This window comes from Sceloporus undulatus, chromosome 2 (genome assembly GCF_019175285.1).
Source record: "Sceloporus undulatus isolate JIND9_A2432 ecotype Alabama chromosome 2, SceUnd_v1.1, whole genome shotgun sequence".
Classification (NCBI taxonomy): Eukaryota; Metazoa; Chordata; class Lepidosauria; order Squamata; family Phrynosomatidae; genus Sceloporus; species Sceloporus undulatus.
The window spans coordinates 283,081,996-283,093,153 of NC_056523.1; positions in this window are offsets into that span (position 1 = coordinate 283,081,996).

Sequence of the window (11,158 nt, forward strand, 5' to 3'; positions counted from 1 at the left end):
TAACCCCGCTTCGATCCAACCGGGAGAGGCGAGGCAACACGAATAAAATTTTTATTGTTATTATTATACAGTTTGCACTCGTCCAACTGCAGCTATGTGCAGTAAGACCTTGTTTTAAAGCTAAACACAACTTTATGCGACTTTAAATACAATGTGATAATCTCCCTAGTACATAAGAGTCATACAGAATTTTTGGCCTGTATTTTAATAGTCTGCCACATCTAATATTGTTTTTTAAAAACTAGTAATTCCTCAACAAGGAAGTGCCTATAAAGTAAGGCAAAGTGATAACTTTGGATACTAATAATACTATTAATCAACTTTAAACTCTTTGGCTCTCCTGAGATAGTTGGATGAGATCTCATTGCCTGGTGTTGCCTATGGAAGGAGTAATGCAGTGTGTATATGTTCCGGACACCTGCAACAAAAAGATAAAATGAAAGAAAAATATATTCCACTTCCAATTCCTCTACAAAGGAAGGAAAAATAAGATATAAATAGTGGAAAGGCAGAGTACCAGCCAGTACGAAGATGTGACTTAACATATAATCTTTAAGCTTTCTGCTTGGATGATGCTATTAAAGGGCTTCATAATCAACTCATTCCATGTTTGCTGAAGAGAAGAAGCAGTCTGAAAACATCAGCAGTTTAAAAGAAAAAAATGAAAATAGCAAACAAATTAACAATTTATTAACAAGATGACCTTAACTGATATTTTTCCTGAGTCTAATTAAATATTATGTTGTTCTCCAGTTTAAGAAATCCAGGGCATGGGAGCAGCAGTCATATGGAAAACTTCAGATTTGCATCTTTCTTTCTTTCTTGGGTACACCATACACACACACACCATTAACCAGCAGGCAGAAACAGAAGTAGTTTGTGCCCTTGTTGAAATTCTGCCACTAGATTGACCATGACCTGAAGCATCACAGCAGGTGAGAAACATGCCTGGTCTTAATCCCACTTCGTGTTTCGTATTCCTCATCTGTGTTTGGAGATTCTGCAGTATCAGATTTATCTGATGAGATTTGTCAGGCCCAAAGCAACTGTAAAAGTTCTTTAAAGAAAAAGAAAAAAAGAGGGAAAGGGTGAGAAAGGCTCCCTCCTGAATTTTCCCCTTTTGTTGCAGATCACTTGCTGTTTTTAAAACATGCAAAATCTCCACTCAGTTCTTTGTAATAAGCCCCTTTTTCTTAGAGCAGTGGCTGGCAATATGGATGCTTTCTGAAAATGAGCAGGCTCAGTAATAATATGGCAGCAGTTGGGAGGGGGAGGGAATGGCAGCTTCTTGCTTTTTATCATATGATTAGACACCGTCTTGGTCACAGTAGGCGGGTCCTTCGAAGGAAGTCAATAGGTCTATAAATTCACAGATGAGCATTGTTTTAGCATGCAAATGCTGTGCCAGCACAGAATGTGAATAAATTATCTCAGGCCTGGTCAAAAGAAGTAGAAGCAGAGGAATTGATTTAAGCAAGGCTTCCAAGACAACCCTCCTGAGCACAAGGCAGAATACATGGTATATAAAATGCTTGTGTTTGTGTCAAAATCCTCTGTACAGGGCAGGTCTCCCGATGAGCTTTTTTTAACAGTAAAAAGTAACTGTTCAGTAAGCATGCATGGCACTTTTCTAAGCATCACTGTTTTCCTTTATGCTAAATTACTTCTACTCCCACCTGAACAACACCTTGCTTTTCTAAAGTGCTCTCAATGCCATTGTATACTGGAAACATTATTTACTAAATGTAAGATTACAGCCCTGCCTCCTTAGTTCCCATAAGAAAGAAAGAATACAAGAGCCACTGTGGAAAAGGAAGTCCCCCCCTCCTTGCAAAACCACCCCCACACAACTCACAAGGAATAGAACAGAATAGTACAGAGAGAAGGAATTAACTCTACCCTCCTGTTCCAACACTGTGTTGGAAACACATTCAGGGACTAATAATAGAACATGTCCTGATGTGTATATATACTACACACAGCAACATGTGTCACATTGACCCAATGCCAATTTTAATAATAAAAATGGCTTGGGCTGTGGTGTTAAGGAGATAATTCTTTGCTAATTTTGTTCTGGAAGGAAGTAATGAAAAAAAGTAGGAATTTTCTTTCCACCACAAGTAAGTCTATGGAAACTGTGCAGTTTTCAAACACTATTCACAGTTCAGGTCTTATTCTGCACAAAATCATACATGGTATTTTTCTGTATAGAAAATACCATTCTCTGTGCTGAAAACAAAATTTTCTGCACAAAAATAATTTTTTTGCACAGAAATATTAGCTTAGTTGAGGACGTATATGGTGCAAATGATTTTTGTGTATTTTCTGCTCAGGTAACAACATTTTGTATGTAAAATTTTATTTCTGCAGAGTCATATTTTTGTTGCAGAAAGTGCTTCTTCCTGACCAAAAAACCCCCAGGTTTCCTTTGCAAAAATGTCTGAATTTAGATTGTAAGCCTGAGGACAGGGAACTGTCTAACTAAAAGATTGTATGTACAGCGCTGTGTAAATTTACAGCGCTTTATAAATAAAGGTTAATAATAATAATAATAATAATAATAATAATAATAATAATATTGCACAGAGTAAGTTCTAAACTGCAAAGATTCTTGTCAGTCTATGATTCTTACACATGCCTTTGAGTTAAATAAGTTTAATATATAGTTAATTCTGCAAGCAGGTGAAACTAAGATGCATGGAATAAAAGCTCATGTAAACCAAATTTTTAATTTAGCTGCACATAGGAATTCCTACCTTTATTACATAAGATAATACTCAAAACATTCCCTATCCTTCCTTCCTTTCATTTTGAACAGAATGCAGTTTGTAACTAAGGCCTGAGACAGATGGGCCAAAAGAGGCCTGGCAGTAGCGATACTAGGGTTAGGGACTGCACACCAACCACATGGTCCCTAACCCTAGTATGGAGTGGCGGTGTACTAATGGCGGCGTCCCGTGTACACAGGCACCACCATTGTGACGTAAGCACTTGCAACATCACTCCAACACCTTAAAAAGAACCCAAAAACACCATGTTCTATTTACTCTGGAGGGAAGCCACGTGGTTTGGCAGCTGTGGCTTCCCTCCAGAGGGAAATAGGCCACCAGCAGGCCACCCTTTTGGGGTGGTTTGTTCCGGGCCCTTGTTACATGTAAACCTCATTCTGGAAGGGTGAAACAGGGGGCTCTTCATTTTGTCTTGAAGCACCTACATCTGAATAAGTTTTCTCTGTTGACAAAACATTCTCTATCCTGTGGTTGATTACATTCATTTGGCCCAATAATGTTATTTTCCGAAATATTCATTTGGGGTGAACAATGTGCAAGAAAGACTGATCATGGTGACTGAGATTTACCCATCTTTTCTGTATGCTGGGTCTGGTTTCTTTGCAAAGCTCATTGCAAGCTGTTTGCCCCACCAACTCCTTTCTATAGCTTTCCTCTTTTTTTGCCTTTTGACATGGGGTGGTGAATATTATAGAGACTGATCTGTGCAAGAGTTAGTGGATAAATCATAGATCATCCTCTAGGCTAGACAATTAATTAGATTAATAACCTGCCATCTCTAATAGAAGCTTAGGGGCAGCTAAGTACCTTTTTAAAAATACCAAATATTATTTTAAAACATCTTGGATATTTTTTTTAAAAAAATAAACTATTTAAATTATTGCAGTGATCAATCATAATTTCCCCCATCCACTTAAGAACTGTATGGACAGTAAAGAACAGTAAAGATTATCACTGAACCCTGTAGGATTTCTAGGATCCAATGGAAAGCTCCCACTGCTCTCTTTGAGTATATATGCTTTATATAATTGTATTAGGTTCATACCACCTTTACTGTCCTGGAACCCTTTTATATCACACAATCATAGCACTAGTATATCACTTTAACTGCCTGTGGCTTCATCCTTTGGAATCCTGGGATTTGTTGTTTGGTGAAGTACTTAGAATCCTCTAGTCGATAGTTCAGATAAGTGGGCCATAGCAGTGGTTCTCAAACCTCTAGAAGCTGCCAGATGCTCCAGCCAATGGTCAGGGATTCTGAGAGCAGAGGTCCAAAACATCTGGAGGGCAAAAGGTTTGAGAACTATGAGATTAGAGATCTCTAGCAGAGAATTCTTAGTATTTCATAAAACTACAAATCCCAGAATTTCCTATGATGGAGCCAGGACAGTTAAAGTGGGATCAGGCGTGCATAACTGTGCAGTATCAATCATAAAGGTGATGCTACATGAAATTGGTGGATCTTAGATGGAACTAGTTGCTCCAGCTTTACCACTGTGATTAGATCCACCCTAAGTCAGTGGTGGAACCACCTAGAGAGGCCCTCTAGACATCGTTGGAGAGCAATTCTCATTAGCCCTTGATAGCATCACCAACTACAACGGATGATTGTATCTGTAGTCCAGAAACTTCTGCACATGCTCCCCATGTCTTATCTATAGAGTTACCAGAGCACATAAGTACAGTATTGTGGAAGAAAGAAATCTAAAGGGATGCTGAATTATAATTTTGACAGCTCTCAACCTGTTTATACAATTGCTTTAAACGATTCACAGATTGGCTCAAAATCACTTCAGAACAACAAGAAAAATGTGTGTTAACCAAATTATGTTTATTAATAAAAAAAACAGAACAAAGACTTGCAGTCAGTTAAAAAAAGTTGCTCCCCAAATGTAAACTTTGCAGGTATAATTAGACAGGAGGAAGGAACTGGCAAAACCACTTCTGAGTATTCCTTGCTTAAGAAAATATTATGAAATTCATGGTGTTGCCATGAGTTGACAGATAACAAGAAGGCACACACACACACAGGTCATGTATTACAATGCATTGTAATAAACAAAAGCAAGCACCTCTGTGGTTCTAATATGAGGTGGTATTTTGAGAGTTGGACAGGGACTCAGGGAGATCAAGGTTCAAATCTTTGCTCAGCCCACTGAATGACCTTGTGCAGGTCACACTCCCTCAGCTTCAGAGGAAGGAAATGACAAATGTCTTCTGAAGAGTCGCCATAAGCCAGAATTGATCTAAAGGTATATAACAAAGGTCAGGCCACATGCTGAAGACAATCAGGTTGAAGAGGCTATAACTGAGTCAGGGATCCAAATTTGCTTTCTACTCTCTTGGCAGAAAATCCACCATGGACTCTAAATAATTTAATTACTTTCATTGTGAATGACCAATGGAAACCCTGAACCACAACTACTAATATGCATATTTGTTGGATTTTGTTGTGAAGTTTGGTTAAGTTATAGTAAAACTTAAAAGTTATATTTTCCATAGCCCTGGAGATGAGAACATCAAGGAACAACAAGACCTAGCAATAAGTAAAATATCAAGAAAAGACATTTAAATAAAACAGCCATAAAACAGTGACAACCAACAAAAAGAACACAAATACAGTGATACTACCTGCTGTCTGTGATGTGTAATTTTGCTTATTAGGAACAAGGTGGACTGAGGCTGTGGATAAAACAAAGATTTAACCAATATAGGCAAGACACATTGTTGCCAATTAATAGCAAAGGTAAATTAGGGTCTGGATGAAATGGAGGTCAGAAACAACCTTACAAATTATCTAAAAGTGAAGCTAGATGTTAAAGGGGATCCCCCCCTCCAAGTATTAACTTTCTTCCAAAAATGGAATTTCCTCAGAGATGCACACAAGTCTTGCAGATTAACCCCATATACCTTCTAATGAATCACAAAACAATGCAGGAAGAAATGTATAACCTGCAGGTGAGGAAAATCACATGCTATCACCAACAGACATTTTTCACCACTTGTAGGTGCACCTTTCCCAAAATCATGCTCGTATACTATCCAAAGAAACAGAAGAGATAAAAAAAGCAGGGCTCCTGCCATATATGTAACTCTGGGCATTCAGCACCAGGTTGGTCCCGATATATCAAACTACAGAAAAATGTACCTTGGCTGTCAGGTAGTGGCCATGTGTCCCACTTTACAGAAGACAGTCCTCTATTATAAGAGTTCATATTTCTGTTTCCATGAACTAAATTGCCTACTGCTATGGGAGTCACAAACCATATGCACATGCATGCATGTATCTATGCAAGCACATAGAGACACCAGCTATTCAGGGACAGATGTTTTATTCCTCAGTAGTACTAGTGGTAGGTGCATGGCAGAAGGGGGAGAACAAACTGAAGATAACTGGAAGGGTAGTGGAAAATGTTTATCAGCTATAAAATCATGGGAGGGGGGAGAATGCCAGGGAAGTCCAGCAGACCCTCAGGGGGGAATACAGTTAAGGCCTTAAAGGACTGGACTCCTGCACTGTTTTTGAAGAGCTGTCACTGATCAGTTTTCACTTTGGAAACATTCTCTGTTTAAACAGCTGTTCAGTCAAAACCATTTTAAAGATAAAGAACCACGAAGAAGAGAAAGTGAGGGCTTTGAAGGTGCCCATCAACTGGCCGAAGGACACATAATTTGGTCAACTGGCCTCCTCACTAGGGTGAGAGATGCTGGGTTTCTGTTTAAAACAGAGCAAACCTATTTCTAAATTGGCCTGTACAGATTAAGTAATACTGTAAATTAGCATGTGCACTTTTTACACAAAGCTGTATTTTCATTTTTCTCCCCATGTTGCGTTTCCTCTTATATGAAGATTTGTATGATTCAGGTGGCAGGACTATCAACGGAAGCAGGACTCTATGCACACAGCACCTGGTTGCCATGTGTTAAACCACACCTTGGAAATGTTACTTTGGGGGGATTACAATTTCCAGGATTCCTAGGACTCTGGGAGTTTTAGTTCAAAAGACAAATAAATGTTTCTCAGCTACCACCAAGTGTTTGACACCTCTTTTGTTTTGGCTTCTTTGTGCATGACAACAGCCCCTTTAAGTTACCTGCACCTCTGGTAAAATCCTGTTCAGGTCTGGTGGATTACACATAATCTAATATGGTCTGTTGATTCAGCTAAAAGCCAAGGAAATGGGCCGGATATTCAGATAGGACAACACCATCCAATATTAACTCACAAAATAATAATAATAATAATAATAATAATAATAATAATAATAATAATAATAATAATTTTATTTGTATTTCCTGCCTCTCCCTGCAGATCGAGGTGGGATTACAACAGAGAATAAAATCAACAATAAAATACAAGATACAGTATTATCTCAAAATACAATCAATAGAACAAACAACAAAACTACTACTAATCACTAAAATGACCAAATCGTTGTCTGTTTTCCATGCTATCAAAGTCAAAAGTGGGAGTGTTCTTTGAGATCAGCTATAGAAGGTCAGATGGATAGGCCCGCCAGAAGAGATTCGTCTTAAGTGCCTTCTTAAAGGCTTCTAAGGTGGTAATAAGACGGAGCTCTTCCGGTAAGTTGTTCCATAACTTAGGGGCCGTGGCTGTAAACGCTTTATGGGAAGTTGTAATTAGTCTAGTTTTCATATATTCCAATAATTTCTTCCTTGATGTTCTGAGAATGTGGGGCAGATTGTGTAGGGAGAAGCGTTCCCTAAGTAACTCGGGCCCAAGCTAAATATGCTAAAATAATAACAAGACCACCACCGTGCATTGGGGAGGGAGAGACTGTATGCAAACATTGCAAAACTTAGCTCTATATTCTGAAAGTTGAGGCATCTCATAATTTCTATCACTTCCCCCGCCCCTTCTAGGACTGCCTGGCTGCTTTTCAGTTTAATTGAGAGGCCTTAAGAAATCTGATGGTTCTTTATTTATTTATAGCTTGTGCTCACGTTTATGCAAATAAGGAACAACTCCCGTAGCAAGCTTTAAAAATACACACACACATACCAGCGATCTGACTGACTGAATGTACAAAAGAGCAATCATGGACTGTTTAATGCATTCTTTCAAGGGGAAAAAAAAGTGGAACAACAATCACAAGGCAAAAACTTTGCAACACAATTGCCTTGAAAAGGCAACAAATATTTCTCACAAAATAAATACTGTCCATTCTTGTCAGCTCCCCCCCCCCACCTCCTTTGTGTTCCAAGACATTGCCAGTAATGAAAACAGAGCAGAGCCAATCAAATTGTTGTGTATACTCCTGCACTGTGGAAGCTGGAAACCCTGCATTTCAAGTAAGTCTTATGCATTATTCATCGCCTATGCATGTTTATGCAAATTAACAAAGGCGGAAGTATATGGTAAAACCGTATTAGTAGGTGAAATAATGATGGGGGAAATACCTTGCTTAAACTATGTTAACAGAGATGCCATTCCTAACCTACTTCATATATATATATATGAGATGATGTCCCAAGAAGAAATTGCGTATGTGCTCCTCTATTTAAGGGGGGGGGAGGCATTATCCCAGAGGTATGGGACCATAAAATACAGCTGTGCAAATTGGAAAGGAAAGGAGGAAGGAAGATGTGCATGTAACAATGTTATTATTGCTAAACACATGCCAATCTAAAACTGTCTTCAGCCAGAGTGAGGTGGGGGGAATCATACTAAAATAAACAAAGAGCATGGCACTTTAGAGGGCGGTTAAAGAAGAGGTACATTTCTGTCTTGGCAGGAACACTAGACAAGGTGTCATTCAATCCACATGCAAGCCCTGTTTCAACTGGCATGATTTGGGTTCAGGTAAACCCTACCGCACAGACACAAAGAAAGGTGTTGCCCTCCCCACTCTTCTTTTGAGGGAGTGATAGGAGGAGGAGAAAGGGGAGGAGAAGAAAGACTTGAGCACAGTGTTCATTTGCATGAGCTCTACACCTTCAAGCCAGACCAGCACAGCCCTCTGTGGCAGACACAGTGTTATTATTTTGCAAAAAGGCTTTCATGTAGGCTGCATCATGATTAGACTCAGGGAAACAAGACTCCATAACTCTCTCCCTGCCCCCCTCGGTTTAATTTGTTGAAAACCTAGCATTTGAAATCTTGGGATTTTGTGCTGTGCTTTAATTCAGTACATTGTCTTGTCTTCCAAAATGCAGCTACTGCAACCTATTTATTCAAAATCTGTTTTGATCTATTTAGATTTTGGGATCTTCATCAATATTAGTCTTATAATTCTTTAAATCATATACCAGATAGCATCACACAAGCACGCACATGCACATGTGCACACCACACAAACATAGGACCTTATCACACGCATGGAATCCCGAACAGAAATGGGATTTAAATTAGAATTAAATTAGAAAAAAAAAAGCAAATGCGGGAGGTTTATCACACAATGTTTATTCACAAAGTGAAATAATGTGAGGATAAAGTGAAGGCAAAAGGGACAACAACTGCAGCTTTTTTACTTACAGGAAGTTCTGAAAGTTAAAAAGCTGCTGTTTTTATCCCTTTTGCCTTCACTTTATCTTTGCGTTATTTCACTTTGGCAGTAACACCTTATGATAAACTTCCCACATTTGTGGGGTTTTTTCTAATTTAATTTTAATTTAAATCCTGTTTCTGTTCTAGTGTGATAAGGACTATAGAGAAATGCAGTGATTCATTAAGGAAACCAGTATCTGGTAAAAGTCCCAGACTTGGCTGAATGTCTGTTGAACTGACCAAATGGCATGTGAAATTTTTCCCACTTCTGATGTACCTTGACCTCAATTCCACTGGAACCAGAAGAGTTTTGAGTTTGTTTGGTTTTTGCATTATCTGGACAGTACCTAACAAAAGAGAAGGGGGAGCATTTAAAATTAAAAGGCAATATTCCAAAACCTAATACATGCAGTTATTTTTTTAAATATTTCAGAAATTATATACACAAAAAGGCTGTGCTGAGTACTGGTCCGGTGACTTTGTATTCATCAATAAACCTTAATTCAATTTCTTCTTTCAACTAGGAAACATCCAAACTGCATAAATAATCCAGTTTGATACCACTTTAACTGCCATGTCTCAGTGCTATGCAATTTTGGAAACTGTAGTTTTTTGAGACATTTAATATTCTCTGTCAAAGAGCTCTGGAGCCCAAATAAACTACATTGCCCAGGATGCTTTAGCACTGAGCCAGGGCAATTAAAGCAGTCTCAAACTGGATTATTTCTGAGGATGTAGCTCTGGTTTTCTATTTCCCTTGGCCCATTCACACTACACAATTACAGCACTATGATTCCACTTGGTTCAATCGTTTGGAATCCTGGGATTGGCAGTTTAGGGAGGTCTAGTGCCTCAATAATAGAAAACTAGTAAAAGAGTTCTCATACCTAGGATCAAACATTGATCAGCCCAGGGACTGCAGTCAAGAAATTATAAAGCTAAGAATGGGGTGGGGGGGGGGGGTGCAGATATGAAAAAACTAGAAAAGATCCTAAAATGTAAAGATATACAAGTGAGCATTGTATTCGCTATTACCATGAATGGATGCAAGAGCTGAACACTTAAAAAAGTAGATAGGAAGAAAATTCATTCATTCAAAATGTGGTGTTGGAGAAGAGTTCTCAGGATACCATGGGCAGCCAAGAAGTCAAGCAATTGACCTCCAGTCCATCTGGTGCCATCCAGCCATGGAGGGAGAGATGCAGGCCCAGCTCCATTAGATTAAAAAACAGAGCCCTCTCTCTACTCCATCTCCCCTGATCCAGGCCTCGGAGGTAGAGAAGAACTGCTGGACCTGATCCCCTTCCCCACTACCATTCCTTTCTCCTTTTGTGTTATGCCTGAGGGCAGGGAACCATTTAATAATAATTGTAAGCTGCTCTGAGAGCCTTTAGGGCTGAAGAGCGGGGTATAAATACCATAAATAAATAAATAAATAAATAAATAAATGGGTCCTAGAACAGATCAAACAAAAAATCTCTCTGGAAGCCAAGATGATTAAATTAAAGGCTGTCATACTTTGGTCACATCATGAGAAGAGAGGACTCACTGGAAAAAAACAATAATGCTTGGAAACGTGGAAGGAAGCTGAAAGAGAGGAAGTTTGCATTCTAGATGTATGAACTCTCTCAAAAAGGTCATGGGTATGACTTTGCAGGAACTGAGCAGAGCAGTGAAGGAGTCTTGGAGATGTCTCATCTAAAGGGACGCCACGGATCAAGATCAACTTGTGGGGGAATAACAACAACAACAACAACAACCAAAGTGCCCCACCAAAATCCAATCCCCAGGATTCCAGAAGATGCAGCCATGGTATTTACAGTGCTATAATTGTGTAGTGGGAAGGATTCTCAAATCTCCA